The sequence below is a fragment of the Hibiscus syriacus genome, unplaced genomic scaffold, assembly GCF_006381635.1.
Source record: "Hibiscus syriacus cultivar Baekdansim isolate YM2019G1 unplaced genomic scaffold, ASM638163v2 tig00112399_pilon, whole genome shotgun sequence".
NCBI classification, from domain to species: Eukaryota; Viridiplantae; Streptophyta; class Magnoliopsida; order Malvales; family Malvaceae; genus Hibiscus; species Hibiscus syriacus.
Window position 1 is genome coordinate 268,133 of NW_024063321.1, and position 22,858 is coordinate 290,990.

At 33.2% G+C, this 22,858-nt stretch overlaps 2 pseudogenes; one reads left to right on the forward strand and one right to left on the reverse strand.

The window, feature by feature from the left end:
* Nucleotides 1-201: 201 nt before the first annotated feature.
* LOC120179048 lies at nt 202-1,195 on the reverse strand (annotated as a pseudogene).
* Nucleotides 1,196-8,835: 7,640 nt separating this feature from the next.
* LOC120179049 lies at nt 8,836-14,629 on the forward strand (annotated as a pseudogene).
* The last annotated feature ends 8,229 nt before the right edge of the window (nt 14,630-22,858 follow it).

Below are 22,858 nucleotides of genomic sequence, written 5' to 3' on the forward strand. Positions count from 1 at the left end.
GGGAAGAGTGGGATATAGCAGTGAGTATCTTGAAGTAGCAGAAGAGATAGTCACTGTAGTAGTCATTACAAGAAAAGACGCCAACAAAAATCTATTTCATCCCGATGATGTTTATTTCTTCCAGTAAGATTGTTACACTAGATGCCACTGACAACAAGGTCGAATATGTCAAATCTACTCATCAATTGCTCCAACTGATCATCATTCAGTTCTTGCACATTTTCTTTCAAAGGTATGGTTTTTAGGGAAACCTAGAAGTATTTCCACCTCATCAGGTTCAATTGGAACAACTTTATTCCTTCCAACCCATACCAGATTCTTTTTTCGACACTCATCAAGATCATACTTCTGGACATTCGAAGGAGGCTCACCGTCATAAGCTTCAAAAGCCTTACGGATCCTTTCTGTTAATCTGGTACTTCCTGTGCATGTTTGTAAATAGTTCAACTTTGTTCTAGGATCCCAGGGAGGCCACCATCTTTTTTGTCAATGGAAAAGCATTATGTATGGTGCGTGAAGGAAGCGGAATAAGAGGAAATCTGTTCTCAATTGGCAGATTATGAATATAGCTCCTTTTCCGTGCAGCAGTACAAAAATACTTTGAATCTACAAATTCTGGCTCTACATCGTATAAGTACTGTGACATTTTGGACCAAACACCAATTGGAGCAAGTGTCACGTTCTCATAATAGAAATAAGGAGGCACAATAGCATCTTCTGGAAGTGTTCTTTGAGTTATCTGATCTGGTTTGGTAGTAACCCCAAAACCAATCATTGGATTTGGAAGATGAACTGCATGATAGTCTTCATTAAGAAGCTTCTTTTCAAGATTCCCCTGCTTCTTCTTTTTCCAAAAATCATAGCATGAGTTTTACCTTTTCTTATAATTGGGGTCATTGCATAATGGCTTCCTATCTTCTACCGGAAGAAGTGCGTCAGTAGCCTTAGCCATTTGAACAGCACATATAAAATCTGTCAACTCTGTAATTGATGAATCTAGACCACATCTCTCCATGGCTATTGAAGCCTCAGCCTCGGAGTACCATATTTTCGTCAAGTATAACAACTTATTCTCCTCATCAGAATCAGAATTCAGAATTTCCTTGGTATCAGAAGAACTATCAATGTCTGTGAAATCATCCTGAAAGATTGCTTCATAATCATATAAGTAGTTATCAGAATCAACATGTTGCATGGAAAAATATATTCCAGAAATTGCCTTCACTGAAAACAAGGTTCACTGAGTCATCCTGAAATGAATTACCAAGCGATTTATACCACTTTGTCCGACTAGATCCCTCCATATCCAAAAAATGGGCACCTCATTCTGAAGAGGCACATATCTCAAACATTTCTGTATGAATGATTAAAAGAGAATTCCTCAAGTTACTTGACAAACTACTGTTTAGTGACACAAAAATGAGAGTATTCAAGACAAACAGATTTGAGGCACGGATAAAGCCGCAAGTACCCACAATAATACATTATCAAAATTGGACCTCGTGGGGATCATGATATTGAAATCAAACAAACATTGAAAGTAAGTCTTACAGTTTAGAAGGTTGAGGGCATTTTGAAGGCCCAATTCAGACTAATCCATGCAGGACATCTTGAAAGCCCATTTCAAACATAAATGATTCATGTAGGGCATTCTGAAGGCCCACGCCAGTATGAATATTTGGGATATTTTGAAAGCTCACATCAATAAGAAGCAAATGTTGGGGCATGCTGAAAGCTCATTTTAATTAGAATAAGGAATGTTGACGCATTTTGAACGCTTGTATCAGCAAATACTAGGGTATGCTGAAGGTCTACATCATCATGTGTTAAAGATTACTGACTTGAGAAAATATTTCCAATAAGACATAAAGGAATGAAGAATAAAAATGGTGAAACAGTGACAATGGAGCTGACTATACATAATTGCTTCGTTCATCAGGCATTTGCATTATGGTCCTGGTGTTGAACAAATATTTACTCAACAAATATGGTTTCAAATACCCAATCTTCTTAACCATATATTACATGACAGCGTGATCTTTGTTAAGATACATCACGGTTGTATGGATAAAGATGGTCCCTAGGCAGACTATTCAATCCAGGGTTCAATTTCTCAAGATCTCGGCTTTGAATTTGGTCTTTTGTGCGTCAATGATGATTAAAAATATTTCTTGAGTTTTTTGGCAGTTAGTTTCAACCATATTGTTGAGATTATGAAGCTGTTTTTCACATCAGTTTTTGTTTACTTGATGGCATTGAATAAAGAGGCTCAGCTTATGTTATTCTTATTCCCGTTGTTACTGGGGTTATCATTACCAGCCAGGGTGAACTGAGTTTTCATCTATTTTGGTTTTATCATGTGCGTTTCATCCCCAGCGACAAGAATTCCATGGATATCGTTCTGTACATGGCTTCTATAGCTGACGTGTTTCTACTTCTTACAACACTTATAATAGAAGAAAACGTGATCAATGTCACACTTGCCCTTGCTTGAGATGATATCAAGATCACTTAGTGTCTCTTATTCAATTCAGCACTAGCATATTTTGTGAATTTGACCAACTTTTTGGTCATGAAACACACCAACATCTCATTTATATCCCCACTGAGTTTTGTTCTCAAGTGGTCTTGTGACATCATACAAAAGCTTTAAACCCTATACAAAGAGCTTCCTAACCAGAAATTTGTGCAGAAGCCATAGCTGGATGAATGTGTTGTCAAATGTTTTACGAGCATCTGAGCAGAAGCCACAGGAAATGATGAATGTGTTGTCAAGAGTTTTACAAACTAGTTATTCTGTTGCTAAACCAATGTTGCAATCATAGGGTATTTCTATTTATGGATCCAAGATGAGGTATGTCTTATTCAACCTCAAGGTTAGAAATGAGATATGATGAAGATTTCTTTCCACAGAAGGGAAGCAAAAATTTGAACAAAAAGAAACTAGTTGAACCAACTAAGGTCGAACGACAGATTATTGTTAAGCATCTCGACATGATATGGTCCAAGTTGCTTTGTTCGAGATCCAATTAGATGTGGAGACATGAAATGAATTAGGATAAGTCCTTCTTGTGATGTGTTTCAAGAGTTAAATTAGAACAGACGTTGCTCTCTTAATTAAATTACTGAGTCAGGCATATCTACATTTACATTCTTCAAATATGATAGATTTTCTCAAAGATAATAGATTCTTTTTTCAAAGATGAAAGCTTTATTGGATTTCTACACAAATCCAAGCAAAGAAAGCTGATGTTATCAAAGACAAAAATGGGGCATCAAGGTTATAATTCTGATTACGGCAAGAGTTCCATAAATGAAATATTTCTTCTGAGATTTTAATGCAAGCAAAGAAGATACAAAGATACAAGATTGATCAGATGATTCTTCAACTTTATGGCATATGTTGCTATACTGATATCCAAAGGTAACCTTGGAAATAAATGATCAAGTGAAGGGAGACCAATTTCACCACTTTGAAGTCAAATGAAGATTGCATCAACATTCATGCATTCATAAGAACATCATTTGCACAATAGACAATGCATTACATTTGATTGCATTCAAATATGAAGTTTTACAGGTTTTCGTATAAAAAAGAAGATTCATGCTAAAAAATACCTTACAATAAGAAGGTAGAATTCAAAACCTCAAATGCATGAATCACACAAACATCTGAAGAAGAGATGGATGCAATCCACAAGAATGAGCATTATCTTGAGATTAAGGCATGTTACCCAATCAACATGTCATTTTGAAAAATAATGAGAAAACGATTTCCAAAGTTTCTCATTTAATCTTTTCTAAAAATGAAATTGTTGAAAAGTAAGAAACCGATTTCCATAGTTTTACTTAGTAAACTATTTCCTACATCCATAAGACCTGCAATGCAGGATGTTTTCAAAAAGCCTTCTGGAGCTTTTTGATATTTTCAAAACCTTCGGGTCATCTGTAAGCCCTTTAGTGCAGGATGTTTTCAAAACCTTTGAGTCATCTGTAAGCCCTTCAGTGCAGGATGTTTTCAAAACCTTCGAGTCATCTGTAAGCCCTTCAGTGCATGATGTTTTCAAAACCTTCGGGTTCATCTGTAAGCCCTTCAGTGCAGGATGTTTTCAAAACCTTCAGGTCATCTGTAAGCCCTTCAGTGCATGATGTTTTCAAAACCTTCGGGTCATCTGTAAGTCCTTCAGTGCATGATGTTTTCAAAACCTTCGGGTCATCTGTAAGTCCTTCAGTGCAGGATGTTTTCAAAGCCTTCAGGTCATCTGTAAGACCTTCAGTGCATGATGTTTTCAAACCCTTCGGGTCATCTGTAAGACCTATAGTGCAAGATGATAGGACCTTTGGACAGAATGTTTTTAGTACATGATGTTCTTTGTTAAGATACTCAAAAGAAGTAAAATGAAAAATTATTATTTTTTTCGTCTTCGTTCTATTCTTGTTAACACAAAAATGAGCAAAGAGGGGCAGCTGTAAACACTAATTTTTTATTTTACTTAAATTACTTAAATTATTATTTTTAAAATTACTATTATTATTTAAATATTAGTATTATTATTATAATTATTAATTATTATTATTATTAAATAATTACAAATAATTACAAGGTCCAGATCCCTGAGGCTCGTCTTACAAATCCCAAGCCCAACTAGAATTGGCCCAGACCATATGGAAACCCTAAACATTTAGGGTTTCAACTAGGGTTTCTAAACCCTAGCTCCTAGCCGCCGCCTTATCCAAGAGCACCCAACAGCTGCCTCTGTCGATGCCTCCACTGCCAGATGGACCAACCAATCGCTGCCGACGCTGCTTTTGCCACGCCACCTCACCGCCGAAGACTCCAGAACACCAAATGGCAGCCCATATCAAGCTCTATGGTGAGTCACCGCCATAGCTATGGTGAGTCACCGCCATAGCTATGGTGACTCACCTAGGCAATCAACCTTGTGATCGGTCCGAGCAGAACCTCGGTGGTGGCTATAAAAGCCACCATACCTGCGAAATAAGAAAGAGCGAGCAAGGACAAAGAGAATAGAAATGACGACCACCAACAGAAGTAATACCGAACAAAAATGAAATAGGGACGAGCAAGCAAGATACCAACCAACACAATCAATGAAAAGAAAAAAAAGGGAGATTGAAACTTATGAAGAACCCAAACATCGTCGGACCGTCGTGAACCAAAGGTATATTCTTCGGTTTATTTTAGATATATAACAATCAGAGGATTTTTAGGGGTAAATAAAGTCGGATTCGACTCTAGCTCAAAGAAATCTACATTTTGAGGGTAATATTGTAATCCCGGCCACCGTCCACGGTGGCCGGCGGTGGTGATCAGCGTTAGAGCGCGGTTGCCGGCCGAATTTCTTTTCCCTTCGATGAGGGAATTGAAGAGAGAAGTCAGAGAATTTTTAATTCTCTCTCAGTTAAAGAGAGAATGAGAAGAGAGGTAATGAGGAGAATGGCCCAAAAGGGCCGGTCATTTGGGGTATTTAAAACCCTCCCCAAATGACGTCGTTTTGGGGAGGGTACATGTGTATTTTCATGAGTTGGTAAACTATACCTACAATCCCCATATATTTGTAACATTGCAATTTAGTCACTATAACTATTTTTTGATCTTTTTAATTTAGTCTCGTAATTTTATTTAATATTATTTTAGTCCTTATCCGTATATATATATTTAGGGTAAATATCTAATTTAGTCCCTTACAGTTTAGTAATTATTATTTTAACCCAAATTAATTAAATAAGGTTAAATTACATTATTAGTATTCAAACTTTTTATTATTCGAGTTAGAGCCTTTAATTTTAATAATTATTATTCTAATCACCGATTAATAAAGGAATAATTACATTATTATATTTTTATAATATTTCGAGTTAGGTTCATTAATTTAGATATAATTTTATTATGGTCATTTTATTATAATTTTATTATATTTTAATCATTTATATGTTTAAATTAGTATTTTATTTAATTAATTATTCATGTATTTATTATTTATGTTTTTATTCACTAATATTTACATGAAATACAATATTATAATTTTATAATTTGATTTGATAACAATATTCATTTATTTTAAATATATATATTTTCTTCATTTTTTTTAAATCCTTATATTCTTTTTAATATTTATTTATTTTTAATATCAAAGAAAATGGCAGTCTTAAAGTAACTAGATATCATATTCTAGTATTTTAAAAATAAATAAATATCATACTTATAAAAAAACAAAAAACATATATTGTTTTATTATTTTCTTATGAAAAAAATTATTATTTTAATACTAAGAAATGACAGTCTTAAAGCAACTAAATGTCCTTTTCTAATATTTTGTAAATAAATATTTTATTTATAATTTATAAAAATTATTTAATATCTTTTTCTTCCTTAGAATTATCCGATTGAAATACGAAATAATAGGATCATAAATTCATATTCGAATTCTTAAAATTCTAATATTAAAAGACAATTTATAATCGACAAGGAACCAATTTTGGGGGGTGTGGGGGTGTTAATCCTTCCCCAAACGTAACCGACCATGAATCCCTTTTTATTTTTTTAAAAAAATGAATTTTTGGTTAAACGCAAACCAGTTTATCTTTTAACTAATATTTTCTTAAAAACTCTCTTAAAAGATGATTTTTAGGTATTCGACCTACCTAACCCAAAAAGATCGATGGCGACTCCCAAAATATTTTTTTAATCAAAATCATTTTTTATCCACATTATTTTTCCCGCCAAATAAAATTTTATGCCCGGGCGAAAAACGGTTACGACATATAACATTACTTTATAAACCAATCAGGCAAATGCAACGAAGAAACAGGTAGATTAGTCACATATTATTATAAACCAATATACAAATATAAATATTTACGACATTATCCATATTTTGATATCTTTGCTGTTGAATTTTTATTTTACCAACATGTTAACTAATTTATTTTTTATATAATTGCTACATAAATTATTCTTTAATGTATTATTAATCTTTATATTTCATGAGAAAATTCCGGTTTGGAATAAGACTAATCAGAATATTCTTAACTTTTATCTTTTATATATTTTAGAAACTCTTTAATTCAAAAATCAATTTGAAATAAAATTAATCTGAATATTCTCAATAAAAAACTAAAAGAAATTAATAGTGAGATCATGCATTCATTCAGTTACAAATGGAAAAGACAAAGAAGAGAAGAAAAAAATGGAAACGAGAGAGGGGGTTTATTAAAAAAATTATTTTTTGAAGTCAACATGATTGTAAGTTCCAAGTCATTTTGTTATCTTTGGTAATGACTTATAAACGGTGAGCGACTGATTTGTTATGAATCAATAATATTAGTGATCAATTCATAAGTTTCAAACATAAATCATTTTATTTATAAGGTAAACTATCTACTTGGGTCACTCACTTATTATTTAGCTTTTGTTTTGGTCACCAATTATTATATTTTCCAAAAGAATAAAGTACTCAAATGACCACTTAACTATGATGTTGGTATTTATATGACCACGATACTTTCAATTTTGGCAATATGACCTCATAACTATTTAAGTGGTTTCAATGTAGTCATCTTCCATTACAAAACAACTACATCATTTGTTTTGTAACGACATGTGGCTACATTAAGATCACTTAAATAGTTATGTGGTTATATTGTCAAAATTGAAATTATGGTGGTCATATCGACACCAATTCCATAGTTGTGTGGTAATTTGTGTACTTTATCTTTTTTAAAATCATACTTAACGTTATATTTTAGTTTTGTTTTGATCATTCACTGTTAAAAAGCTAAGTATGATACTAATGTGTCACCATAAGATAATGTCACATCAATATTAAAAAATATTTTAAAACGACACATCATTATCACCATTAGTTTTTTAATGACAAGTGATTAAAATAGAACTAGAACATAACGCTAAGTATGATTTTAGAAAACTAATATTTTTTGTGAACGAAACAGAAATTAAATAATAGATAAGTGGCCAAATAAGTAATTTTCCCAAGAATTTATATAAAATATATATTAAAAAAATAGATAGCGGCTTACGTTTAAGGTCTCACGAAATGCATACATCACTTGCAATCTACTTGATTGATCATTTTTATGTTTATATTTTATTTATTTTTTAAAAAAATATAATATATAATCACTTTTATTTTTATTTAATTAAGATGTAGTCATCATCAGTTCGTTAAATATTTGAATATAATCACATATTTGATTCTTATTATTTTTAAATTCTCTCAATTTAATCATACTTTTAATAAATTAAAATGAATTTAATCCTCCAATTGAATGATATCATATGTCACATGTACCACATGTCGTGTCGTGTGTCACAATTCGATTGGAGGACTAACTTTTCAAAGTATTGGTGGAAAAATAAATATATTAAATTAAAATAAAGTTAGTCTTCCAACTGAATTGTGACACATGACACCAGTGAAACGTGATATTATTTGATTGAAGGATTAAATTTATTTTAATTTATTAAAAGTATGATTAAATTGAAATAACATATAAATAAAAAGGACTAAATGTGTGATTATACAAAAATATCATGTCACCTAATATGTTAACTGTTAACGGCAGTTAACTCGTGGTGATCACATCTCAATTAAATAAAAACGAAAGTGACCATATCTTAATTAAATATAAACGAAAAGGACTATATATTATGTTTTTTGAAATGAATGAGTAAAAGTGAAAAAATATAAAGATAAGTGATGAACAATGTAGCTAACCCATTATTAAACCATACTTGGGCATTACTGGTTTTAACACGTAGCAATCTGTCGTTGATTGTACGTTGTTGGAATCATGGATGCTACAAACGCATTTGCCGAGAATTCACAATGCATTCGTGCTCGAGTTTCAATAAACGATGACTCAGTAACCCGGCATGCGGTGCTTGACTGGAATGGCCTTTACCAGCAGCTTCCTCACAGGGTACCTCCCTGTCGGGTTCAACAAGTCGGGTTTCTTTGTTCTTCAATAAAGGGCAGCTTTGGAGGTGTAAGCCTGTGACAGTTTCCTGTTCCCGGGATGGTTTTGGTGGCGCCGGTGATAACCGTAATTTTTGTAGCTATCATGGAGTGTATAGAACATTGTTGCTCTAATAGTAGGATTCCTCGTTGCTGATGAAGTTCCCTTGTGGACTAGTTTGTAGCCATATGAAATAGTAAATAGTCAAATATCATCTTTCAAGGGCTATAGATGCATCATCTTTCTGTTTTCGTTCGTGAGAACTGAAATTGAAATGGTGTTATCTATCTTCTTTATCTTAGGCAGATTGCAGAAAGAAGGAAGATGGTTTCATCCATAAGTAGTATTACAGACCTAGATGAAGATGAAAATTTTCTTGAGCAGAAGGATGTCCCAATGTGGATCTCGCTACAAGCAGCCCTGTTCGAATCAATGAAGGCAAAAATGGGAGCATTTTTTCTTCAATTGGTTATGTTACTTCGATAATGGAGGACATATCGGTGATCCAAACTTCAGATAAAGTTGGAGATGAACCTGAAGTGCATTGGTCTTCAGAAAATGCCTCCTCCTATTTAGACTCTACCCAACAGTTGAAAACCACAAATTCTAAAGCATTTAAGTCTGTCGGGCTTCCTCTTTTTTCCTCAAGTTCCTCTTTTTCTGCCCAAGTTACAGCTGTAGAGAATGGAAATTCGACCAAAACAGGCTCGGTAGTGGTTTGTGAGGTACATGATCCTGCAGTTGAAGTTGAAAACCCCCCACCACTGGCGGGTGCAAACATCATGAATATTATATTAGTAGCTGCAGAATGTGCTCCATGGTCTAAAAGAGGTAGTATACCAGTTAAGATATTCTGAGATGATAGTATCTCGTTTCTTTTCTTGATTATAGGTGGCCTTGGAGATGTTGCCGGTTCTTTACCAAAGGCTTTGGCTAGACGGGGACACAGGGTTATGGTACAAAAATTTTCTATTTTCTATGTCAAGTCGAATACATAGCATTGCAATATATATGCAACTCTATTTGTGTGAAGCTTCACTAAATGATGCGAATGAATTTAAATCTTAGGCTTAGTTTTTTTAGACCTTTATGTATGTATAATTCCTTTTCCGTGTTGATTGTTGTTGACCATTCTTTTACTCTGCCAGATTATGAAGAGTTCGAATTTTACACCCAATATTTGCTTTATCTTTAGTCCCAAACATGACCCTACAGATGCCTGTGGCACTTTAGATGGTTCATTAGTCAATTCCTTTCTTTGTTACTTAGGTTGTGGCACCTCGATATGCTGAACCTCAATACATAGGAGTTCGAAAGAAGTGTAAGGTGGATGGTCAGGTATGACAGAGCTGTTTCATATTTAGCATTTGTTTGTTAAACAAAACAGGCTGAATTACACTGCATGATCTTTTGATGATATGTTATTTGTAGGATATGGAAGTATCATATTACCACGCCTATATTGATGATGTGGATTTTGTTTTCATGGATACTGCAATGTTTCGCCATATGCAGAATGACATATACGGACGAAAACGACAGGTATGATATGTTCTCTTGTGGTTTTGTTATGATTAGTTTGTAATTCGAAGTCTTAATTTAGTTTCATTTCAGAATGCGTATGCTATGTTCACAACATTCCAAATCTACTAAAATTTGGCCATCAAGTTAATTTTAATGTTAATCTAAGTGTGATTATAAGTCGCTATGTTTTCTAAGAATTCATGTAACTTCTTTAACATCTTCCATTAGTGTGATTGGACTGTTGAAGTGTTATAATTGCTATGCACTAGTTTTATTTTGCAATCTATATTTTGTAATCTTATCGAGTAGGAGATGCAATAGGCGTTTCTATGATTCCCATAGCTAGCGTTTTGAATGTTACATGACTTTAATCTTGTGGTGCAGGATATTCTGAAGCGCATGGTGTTGTTTTGCAAGGCAGCTGTCGAGGTGCATTTTCTAAATTGCCTTAAAAAACATGTAGAAATTCATTTATTTGATTGTGTGAGGTTTCAAATGGCCTCTAAATTATTCTCTAAGATAAATCGTGCCAAATGTAAAGTGGAATTCACTAAGATACATCAGCATGTTTCCATCATAGCTTCTAGAAACAATTGCTAAAATATATGTCTGCTTTACACACTAATTTTTTTAAGGGTCATCTCTAAATTCCATAGATTTATATATTATATGTAAAGAGTTGTTTGTAAGGCTGTAGTCATGGACATACATATTATAAATGTGTAGAGTGGAAAGTAAATGATGCTCTTTCCTGTGGCGAAAGCTCATATATTATTCTTGGCAAAGTTAAGTTTTTCTCCTGACCTTTTTCTTATTTTCTGGATTAGCCTCATTTTTGGTCGAAAATAATTGATCGATTAGATTATAGTGTTATATGGTGTAGAAGCTGATTTATTCAGGTTCCTTGGTATGTTCCACGTGGAGGAGTCTGCTATGGAGATGGAAATCTAGTTTTCATTGCTAATGATTGGCATACTGCCTTGTTGCCAGTCTACTTGAAGGCGTATTATCGAGGCAATGGTTTGATGTCATTCACTAGATCCATTCTCGTCATCCATAGTACTGCTCACCAGGTTTGTCCTCTACAATGTAATTCACTTGATTTTTTTATCAAGGAAGGAATCAGATTGTTGATATTGTTGCTTTGTACTTGATCGAAATTAAGAGCTTATATCCTAGTGTAGTTATATCTATCTCTATTCTTTGCTTGGACTTTGCTAATGGATATACAAAATCATGGATAGAACTTAAACAAAAGAGAATGCAATAGAACATTCCACAAAAAGAGATTGGAGGAGGAGATTCCGAAAGCATTTACCATTGTGAGGAGTGCTTTTAGAGATTAATTTTCTGAATCTCTTTGTAGTATATTCTAACTGATATGTCATATTCAGGGTAGGGGGCCTTTGGAGGATTTCCGTTCTGTCGGTCTACCAGGTCACTACTTGGACCTTTCAGGTTATATGACCCTGTCGGTGGTGAGCACTTTAATATCTTTGCAGCAGGACTAAAGACTGCGGACAGAATGGTTACTGTTAGCCATGGATATGCATGGGAGATTAAAACTGTGGAAGGTGGTTGGGGTTTACATGGGATTATAAATGAAAGTGACTGGAAATTGCAAGGAATTGTGAATGGAATTGATTTGGAGGACTGGAACCCACAACAAGATGTTCACCTCAAATCAGATGGTTATACTAACTACTCCATTGAAACACTGCAGACTGGCAAGGCTCAGTGCAAGGCAGCGTTGCAAAAGGAGCTTGGGTTACCTGTTCGTGAATGTGAGAAAGCAGCCATGGAACTAACAAACGTGGAAAGAGGAAATGTAAAGAGAGAAAGATGACAGAAATTTTCTATTGAATATTGAATAAACTCTACTTCAACCTCATATAAAGTTATGGCTTATATAGTCCAAGTAAGCAACAAATCATAACAAACTAATGACAAACTAAGTCCTAACTAATAACAAATACTAATTAATCTTTATTAACATTCTAATATTCTCCCGACTTCTTCAACCTTCTTGATGAAAAAACGAACACTTGAAACGAAAGTGCGATACATCTTTCCGTTCGACTTAAATCGGAAGTGTCGATGCTTCATTCCGTTCAACTTGAATCGGAAGTGCCGATGCTTCCTTCCGTTCGACTTGAATCGGAAGTGCCGATGCCTCCTTTCGTTCAACTTGAATCGGAAATGCCGATGCTTCCTTCAACTTGAATCGAAAGTACCGATGCTTTCTTTCGTTCTTCTTATTCACCTCCATTTCTTTCTTCTTCATCCTCTCATACAAGGTTGAGATATTTGGCCCTAATGAATTTCCCGAAAGAAAAATATGGATTTCGAGCTAAAAACAACTTTGAATTTGCTGATCTCAGGGCCTTGAATTCATTGAAATGCTTCCCCGGGTCTGTTTTTCTGGGTTTAAGCTCTTTGCCGAGGCAAAAATCATGGAGATTGAAGCTTACAAGCATTGTTCTACACACAAAAGATTCAAACGCGAGGCACCTGTGATTTTGTTTAACGAAAACAGCACCCGATTCAATGGCTTTAGCCGCTGTATCGAGATCCCAATTCGCTAACTCCATTTCCTTGATCATCAATTTCACGAAACTACGAACCGATCGCAAAGCTTTATGCAAAACTTGAAGAAAATGACTCGGATTCAGCGTTGAAATCTTGTTGATATTATCATTTATCGAACATCGATAACGGCCCGCTAGCGTTTAATTTCTTCTCCAGGGACTTGTTTAAAGCAAGGCGATCTTTGAACTGTTTATGGAGTGAATCAACCTCTGAACCTTCTGCTTCAACGTCGGATTCCAATTTGTTGATTGTGATCTCGTAAGTCTTCATCAAGCTCTGTTGTTCTTGAATTTCTGCAAGCATTAAAGTGATTAGAGGTGAAAGATCAAAATCTCTCTTCAAGAACTTTCGCTTTAACTCCAAGAGTGTTCTCAGTTCTTCAACGATGGCTTCATCAGCAGCCTGGACAGCGCCATTGTTGTATGGGTTTTGCGCCATTTGAAGATCTGCATAAGCAGCTTTGATGGCTGTAACACTAGCGAAAATCTTCGCAACCAAAGCTTCCAACACAGCTTTCTGCTTGGGATTTCCACGGGAAGAGATTTTCTGATCTGGATTTGAATTGTAACACTCGAATTTGCTCTGTGATGGGAAAACGCAGATTCCAATACCATTGTTTGAAGAGAATTTTGTCGAGGACTTTAGGTTGATGACTTTGTGAAATGTTCTTGCGAGCTTGCTTTTATGGCTATGGCCGAAGCCATTGTTGTTGTTAACATTGATGTGATTAATGGTGGGTTAGAATGTTGTTTGGATCATGAGAAAAGAGAGGAAAAAAAGAAAAAGAACAATGATTTTGAGTAACTTGCTTGGAAGAAAAGAAAAGAGTGAGAGTAAAGGAACTCAATCGTCGGCGCAACGGCGGAAGAAAAAACGATGTTTTAACGAATGATACCATATGAGAAAGCAGCCATAGAACTAACAAACGTGGAAGGAGGAAATATAAAGAGAGAAAGATGACAGAAATTTTCTATTGAATATTGAATAAACTCTACTTCAACCTCATACAAAGGTATGGCTTATATAGTCCAAGTAAGCAACAAATCATAACAAACTAAGTCCTAACTAATAACAAATACTAACTAATCTTTATTAACATTCTAATAGTGAAGAAGCCCGGCTGATTGGTTTTATTGGGAGACTCGATCAGCAAAAGGGTGTTGATATAATTGCTTAGGCAATCCCCTGGATGATGGACCAGGATGTGCAATTAGTCATGTTAGGCACTGGCAGACAGGACCTGGAAGAGCTGCTTAGGCAGTTTGAAGCCCAATATCATGACAAAGTCCGAGGATGGGTAGGGTTCTCTGTGCAGACAGCTCATCGTATAACGGCTGGGTCGGATATCTTACTCATGCCATCGAGATTTGAACCCTGTGGACTGAACCAACTGTATGCTATGTGCTATGGAACAGTTCCTGTTGTTCATGCCGTCGGTGGGTTGAGGGACACAGTGCAGCTCAAATTTTGCAAAGCTCTAACATTTTTTGTAATTACAAAAAATCTCAAAGATTAAAAAAAGACTCAAGTTTTGGTAAAAGTTTTAGTGATTAAGAAAACCTAAAAATATTAAAAAATCTAAAATTTTCATTGTAATGAAACGTTAAACCTTAGTATCTCCTTAAATACCTTACTTTAGAAATTTGTCATCGTCATCTGTTGAACATGAGATGTCTTAACAAAGGTAAAACACTCCATTTTCTTCTGCACATCACTGCCAAATGCAAATGCAGTCCCGAAGCAATCTATAATATATACATAAGTAATTATTTATTCAATATATATTAATTATTTGATAGATTGATAATAAAATATTCTTCTTTTAACAAGTGATATTAATTTATTATCGTATATCTTATTCTTTACGTAAATATTACAATAGAATAAACATAAAATGATTTAGAAAGTTAAAATCCTCCATAGCTATAGCTAATGCATCAAATAATGAATAAAATGTAGAGAGCATCAACAAGGATAGCAATTTGCAACTCATACAACAAGGGGATCCAAAAGCTAGAGACTTAGACAACATCTGCCAAGAATGAAAACCTTTATACTAAACTGATTCATTTATGCAAACGAATGTGAAGTATGTTAAGACTCGTCAACCCTTTCTAGGACCAAACCAAACTACAGTATGAACAGACAATCCATGTTATGCAAGGAAGAAGAAAACAACCAAGTAAAAATTGAGATTCAAAGAAAGGATTCATAAAATTCTCCGTGAGAGCAAGGCAACATTGTTTCTGCAATCTTTATTTCTTCATCTTTCTTGGATTCTGTGGCCCTCGAACCTTCACCCTGCCAGTACAACACCCACACCTGGCTCGTAACAAGAGCAGTGCTCGTCCATTCTCCGGTACCATCTTCTGCAGCTCAGCTTCAATTTCCTTACGATCACGTGGAGATTCAAAGGGCCATTTTGAAGCACCGTCTTTAACCAAATTAGTTCTCTTGGTCTTGACCCGAGACACGGTTTCTAACTGAATGTCGAACTCGGCTTCATTCCTAAGCCCTCGGCACTTTGGGTTCTTGCATTTCGTTTTCCTAGTTGCATAAAGATGCAAACCCCATGTCTGTGTTGCAGCAAACGAGAAACCAAGTCCAATACATGCATACGTCCATGGAAACGCGGTTCCACTCAATTTGAAAGATACGCCTTCTATAATCGGAATCAACAACAATCCAACAGCAGCAGCCGCTACAATTGAGATGAGAACCTCAATTGTAGAAAATCCTGATCTTTGACACTTTGCCATGATAATAGCTGAAGATGGAACTATGCAAATGAAACCTTTTCAAATCAAACCCAGAATTTTAATCAACAACTAAAGACCACCCAAGAAAGGAACAAAAATATGAAGCTCTATCAATTTTCCTCCAAATCCAGATCAAACCCACCACATAACAACACGAGAAGGAAACAACTTTATATAATTTCCACCTCAAGATCAAGATCGGATGATTTAACTAGCATCCAACTGAAACAAGATTGAAAGGAGCAAAACAAGAATGTTGATTGAATTTATGTAAACTTTTGGCATTGGTTTTCTTTAGTCACAATGTTCTTGATCTTGAGCTAACATACAAGCTCTTCCGTTTATGATCACTCATGTTAATGGAAATTTACAATTTGATCATTTTCTGTTAAAAAATAATGAAAAATGTGTGACAGTTAATAAAATAACAAAATGATAAAATTTAACTCTCAAATTTTATACTTTATTTTAATTTGGTCTTAATTTTTTTTAAAGTGCTATGGTTCTTATTAACCGAGAATAGTATCCTAAAGTTACATAACCAGAAATACAAGTAGGATAATCGTATTGAAAATCTAACGAAATAGCATTAGCAGCGGCCCAACTTGCTAAGTGATAAGCCGCCATGTTCATTGTGCGTCGGATATGTTCCACTCGGATGTAAGGAGCAGAATCAAGTAATCGTTTGGCCTCCGTCAGATAATAGCCATACACTGAGATTTCGAGCGGACGATAATGGTAGAATCTCCATAAGAAGATATAGTTGGAGTCGAGCCAGCTACAACCATATACCCTCAGCATCTCGCACAAGCACCCCATAAGCATTCTGAGAGGAGTGATTTTAAAAGAACCAGCTGAGGGCTTACACCACACATCACCCAACCGACCCAGATGATTGTCCTGTGGCTAGCTTGAAGATAGGAATCCTGAAGACCCCGACTGTCAGATACCACGAACCACCCTGGCAAAAGCTTCTTGTCATGAAGATATGCATTTCGTCGCTGCCACGCCGAATATAATAATACCTGAAGATTGGCAAACCGATGCTTGTTCCAAACCAGCTATGACATGAAGGAGCAGGCAAATCCAAGAGAAATACATAACAAACAAACTTTTCACCTTCACATCTTTGCTTGTAATTATAAGTCCTACAAGTTTCCTTCAATTCCACAAACCTTAATTTCTTCTTTGAGTATTTGATTCAAATTTTAATCTTGTTTTCTCAATATTAGTCTCTCTTGATCCCATTCAAATTTGTTGCCATTTTTTTTTAAATCAAAGAAGAAACGTGGAAAAAGCTTCTCTTCTTTTTATAAGTTACCTATCTAAGTAGATACAATTGAAAAAAAAAGCTTTTAATCATATTTTTAATTGTGTTCTTAAAGTTGTTTTCTTTCATAATTTAAATTTTAAAAATTCATTTTTTTAAATAAACCTCTTTGGATAGTCAATTGATTATCAATTAACAATCAACAATTTTCTTAATATGATATTATAATATAGATATATTAGTTGACTGTTACTGGACCAATTGAGAAGAACTCATTTAAGAAAAATAAAACTTTAAAATATAGAAATACTAGTTGGCTGTTATTGGACCAATTTTGTTTCTAAAGAAGGATTAGATGCACAAACCAAACTATATTGGAATGAATCATGATTATTCGTTGAGATCTTGTGTTCGAGCATAAGAAACATTAGAGGAACGAGCATTTAATGTTAAATGGTCCTTTTAGTATTATAAATTAATAATTATATAAAACTACAAATATAACAAGGACAACTTAATAAAATATGATTCTAGAAAATATGTTTACACATTTTTTTTGTATTGGAGAAACTACTCATAATGAGCTTTTTCCATCTCTAGATATTTTGTATGTTTGTGTTGCTTGGTATTCCCTCATTTTTCTAAGTTAACTGAAAGACACTTGAAAGATAACTTGAATACATTCAATATATTTAATAAAAAAAAAGAGTGTATTCAATATTGTGCCTCGACTAACTTTTAAATGAAAATTTTCATCAATCTACTTTTGCGAATCTTTTAGAGTTAAGTGTGTGATATCTCTTATACTCATATAGTATTTTACGTATTTGATATGTCATGATTAATTTTTAGACACTTTTGAAATGTGAAGTCATGGTTGGTTGATTTTGATTTGGATTGATTAATTAAGAATGTTTGATGTTATTTATATAGTGGTTGATTTTCTTATCATACATGAACTTGCATTAAGTTTTAACTAGTACTAGGTATTAGAACGAATTTTATTTTTAGGGTATATATTATATTTAATTAGTCACATTATTATTCAATTAATCAATACAATGTATATGTTTTATTCATGAAGAATAATGTTGGTTCATTGAATCGAAAAAAATCTTTGTAAATTAATAAATTATTAATTTATTAATTAATTAATACATCTTTAACTTAACAAAATCACATAGTCCCGACATTATTAATTTATAGAACTTTTACTATATAGAGTATTACATATTATCCGTGTACAATGACAAAACTAGTAAGATAAGAAAATTATGTCTCTAAATTTTTTTTATCTAATAATAATTTAGTTTGTATTGTATGTAGGGTTGTAAATGAGACGAGACAGATCGCGAGCTATTCGAGATCGACTCGATCAAGGCTCAATAAATACTCGGATCGAATGGACTCGACTCGAGCTCGAGCTCGACTCGAGTTCTTAACGAGTTAAAACGAGTTACTCGATATTCGACTTGAAAAGCTCGTGAGCAGCTCGGAAAATATAATATATTAAGATTTTATTTTTAAAAAATAAATAAATTATAATATTAATATTTATGTATTGATTTTTTTTTAAATATAGTAAGATTTCATGTATTTAAGGTTCATGTTTGAGTTCGAGTTCGAGTTTGAAGCTTCAATCGAGTTAAGTTTAAGAATTTTTTTTCATTTCGAGCCTTTTCGAGCTGCTCACGAGCTTCAGTTCAGGATTTCGAGTTCGAGTCGAGCTTGAAAATTTTAAGCTCGCGAGTTTTCGAGTCGAGTCGAGCTCAACAATACTCGAGCTCGACTCGGCTCGTTTACACCCCTAATTGTATGAACTAAATTATCTCAGTAATTAGAGGAGTAGTTATTCCTAGAGGTTCTAGTTTCGAACACCGGTAATTGCAGTAGGGGTGATTGAACTTTATTTATAAAATAGTTGAAAATATTTAGAATAGAAACTACTCAATAATCACTTTAACTTAATAAGAAAAATTTAATTTTTATTAATTTAAATACTTATTAAATTTAACTCTTTCAAAACAATTAAATTTAGATAATATTTATTAATAATTTAAGGTGATTATAAAATATTATTTGTTTAGAATTTTCTTAACCAATCGTCTACTCGAATCTAAAACTTCTCGAGAAAACAATATTTATTTTCACTACTTAAATCATTCGATAAATTAAAAAGATCAAATATTTCATCTTATTAAACTAACATTTAACTTTGATTTTCAACTACCATGAATTAAGATACTATTTAGTAATATAAGTTAAAAAACAAATTGATTTTTTAAACTGTCGTGTCAAAGTTTACTTCACATGCAAAGAATGTCATTTACGTTTCGCTTTTGAAACTTATTTGACTATTTTATTTTGATTCAGCCACCCTTCGTGTGTGTTTTCTTACTAAAATTATCATCACGTTCTTATTACTAAAATTCATCACTTTAAAAAAAAATAATTAATCAATGTTTAACAGTAGAATATGACTCGTTTTTCTTTAAATAAAATGATAATTAAATAACCTTTAATCGGTAACGGTCAACTCAGATTACCGCATATCAAATTATAAAATAATTATAGCAAGTTATTAAAACCCACAACAATAAATTTTAGAGTAAACTACACATTTAATATCTAAATTTTTAGTTTTTATCCGTTTTAACACTTAAATTTTTAATTTTTTTAAAACCATACATAACATTTAGTTTTTGTTTTAATTTTAGTACTCACGGTTAAAAACTTAACGTATTCAATACCTAAACTATTAATTTTGGTCTATTTTAATACTTAAACTTTCATTTTTTAAAACTTAACGTAAAATTTTAAACGGATACTAAAATAAAATAATAACTAAACTTTATTTATAATTTTAAAAAATAAAAAATTTAAGTATTAAAACAGTCGAATGTTGTTGTAGACGCACTAAGAATGAATAGTGTTGGTGAGTAGCTTCGTAATCAAAATTAGCACCAATAGGCAATAGTATTGAAGGATATCATTGAACCATTATAGTTTATTGTTGTATGACTTGTATACCAAAAAGAAATCTTTGAATCAAATGTGAAACCGAAGACATGGAATAAGGTAGAAATAAACCAAAGTGCGACTATGACTGTGAGGCGGCTTCACTCAAACCTTGTTGACATCGTCTCCGACTCCACTGTAATAGACAATAAAATAAATGTTGGAATACAGAAACTAAAGTGTGACTATGACTATGACTGGAATATAGAAACAAAAAAAATATTAATGGTTGAAAGTAACTCCTCATATCACGAAACCTATACTTTTTCATTAAATAAAGGTAGTTGGTTTTACTTTATTTAACTTGCTTCCGACGCAATCTAATCGTCTCCATGATAAATGAATTATTGTTATTCTTTAAGAATTCAGGCTTGAGCACTATAGATGTTAAAAATATGAGCGTTCAATATCGAAACGTTGAAAGTTCTCTTTAAACAGATATTGTCTTGTACTTATCTCAAATTAAAAAAGGGTAAAGTATAGTAATGGCCACTAAACTTTTCTGAAGCTTGCATTTAGATCCCCCAACTTTTAAAACTTGCAATACAGTCCTCCAACATTTAGTCCGTTTGTAATATGGTCCCCGACGTAACCGGCCATTTGATTCCGTTACACTACCGTTAGAAGAAGATGATGTGGCAGTCCTCCAACATTTAGTCTGCAATATGGTCAATGAACTTTTCAGGCGCTTGCATTTAGGTCCCCTAACTTTACACAATCTTCAATTTCATTCTAAATCCCAAATTCCAAAATAATTCAATTTCATTTTAAACTCTAAATTCTAAAATAGGGTTTAGAATGTAATTGAAGTAATTTAGAATTTGGGGTTTATAATGTAATTGAAGTGTTTTGGAATTTTGAACATGGATTTGCTATTTGATAGTGTTTACTTTAATATAAATTTGAGGTTTGTTGCATGCACATCCAACGGTTGCATGCACATCCAACGGCTGCCGCACTTTGAACATGAAAAGTGTATCTATCACGTTTATTGCATAAACCGTTGAAGTAAAAGTAACAAGGCCAATTTGTCTTGTTCGTAGTTGCCGCACTTTTATATGACAAACCAATAGGTTTGGATGGAACTTGAGCATGCACATCCAACGACTGCGAAAATAACAAAGATTTTTAGTTCATAGGACTACAACATACAACCAAGCAATAAGTAAAATAAACCAAGAATATCAATTAATAACTCGTTCAAAATGAGGACTTAATAAAAAAAGGAAAGAGGTTCGATCATAGTCACTCCAAAAGCTAATGCGCCAAATGAGTTTTTTAATATAGACATTAGCTGCCAAATACAACATTACCAGTTGCAAATGCATTAATGGCCTACCCTTTTAACATATAATTGCTTTTAATGCTCCATGTTTAATGTTCCTTAATAGCCAAACATGATGAGAATCTAAAGCAGATAGCAGAACTAAAATCATAGGACCCCATAATTCTTGTAAATTCATGGCATGTCAGCAATAAAAGCCATTGTAAAACATAGAGGACACTGCAACAAACATATATATGCCAGAAATGAAGGTGCAAATTTGCAATAACCGGGCAACATATGAAGTAGCTGCTCAAGTTAGATTAGAATTTCTCATGCATCCCTGATTGAAAAAGTCAACCTGGACTTTTCTCAATGGACCCTTACTCAAGTAAACACTTCCATAGAATTCAAAGTTAGATTAGAATTTCTCATGCATCCACGACTGAAAAGTTACATTGGAAATGAGAAGAGATAAGCGAAAAAGGAAATTTGGGATCGAAAAGGAATTTGGGGTTTAGAATGAAATTGAGGATTGCGTTGCAAGTTTTAAAAGTTGGGGGACCTAAATGCAAGGCCTGAAAAGTTCAGTGACCATATTGCAAACGTACTAAAAGTAGTATAACGGTGTCAAACGACCGGTTATGTTGTGGATCATATTGCAAATGGACTAAATGTTAGAGGGTTGTATTACAAGTTTTAAAAGTTGGGAGACCTAAATGCAAGTTTCATAAAAGTTAAGTAAACATTACTATACTTTATCCTAAAACACACTTCTAACAATATAATAACATTAAAATATTAAATTGTTGTAAATTAAGGTTATTATATATATAAGTTTTTATCTATGAATGATTTATAATAAAAATTGAATTACTTTTAGACCTAATTACCTCTCGTTATCCAAATAAAAATTGTCTTGCACCATTCTTATTTCAAAGATAACATGGTAAAGGTAAACAAGAGGATATGATTTACGAAATTCTGTCGGATGGTAGTTGTTGAGTCCTAGTCTATGCAAAGTAGCTCTAGCTAAATCATGAACCACACGATAAAAGTGCCAGTCCACTTGTACAACTTTCACATGTTCAAAGAGATTTTTTAACATCAATGACATCTATTGTTGTTTTTATTGTATGTATATGCTATAAATATAGGGAAGTCTAAATTTAAAGTTAAAAAACAGTAAATAAAAATGTGATAAAAGTTATGGTATTTTAGATTGAATGTAATTTAAAATATTATTATTTTAATATTTTTGGTGGAATTAAAAATATTATATTTTTATAATAATTTTAGTTGGTAATCAAAAATATTAAAATATTACATTATTCGTAATATTTTTGGTTCAATAGAAAATGTTAAGAAGATTATAACATTTTAAATAACACAAAATAAAATATTATGATTTTTATCACATTTTTCAATCCTCAT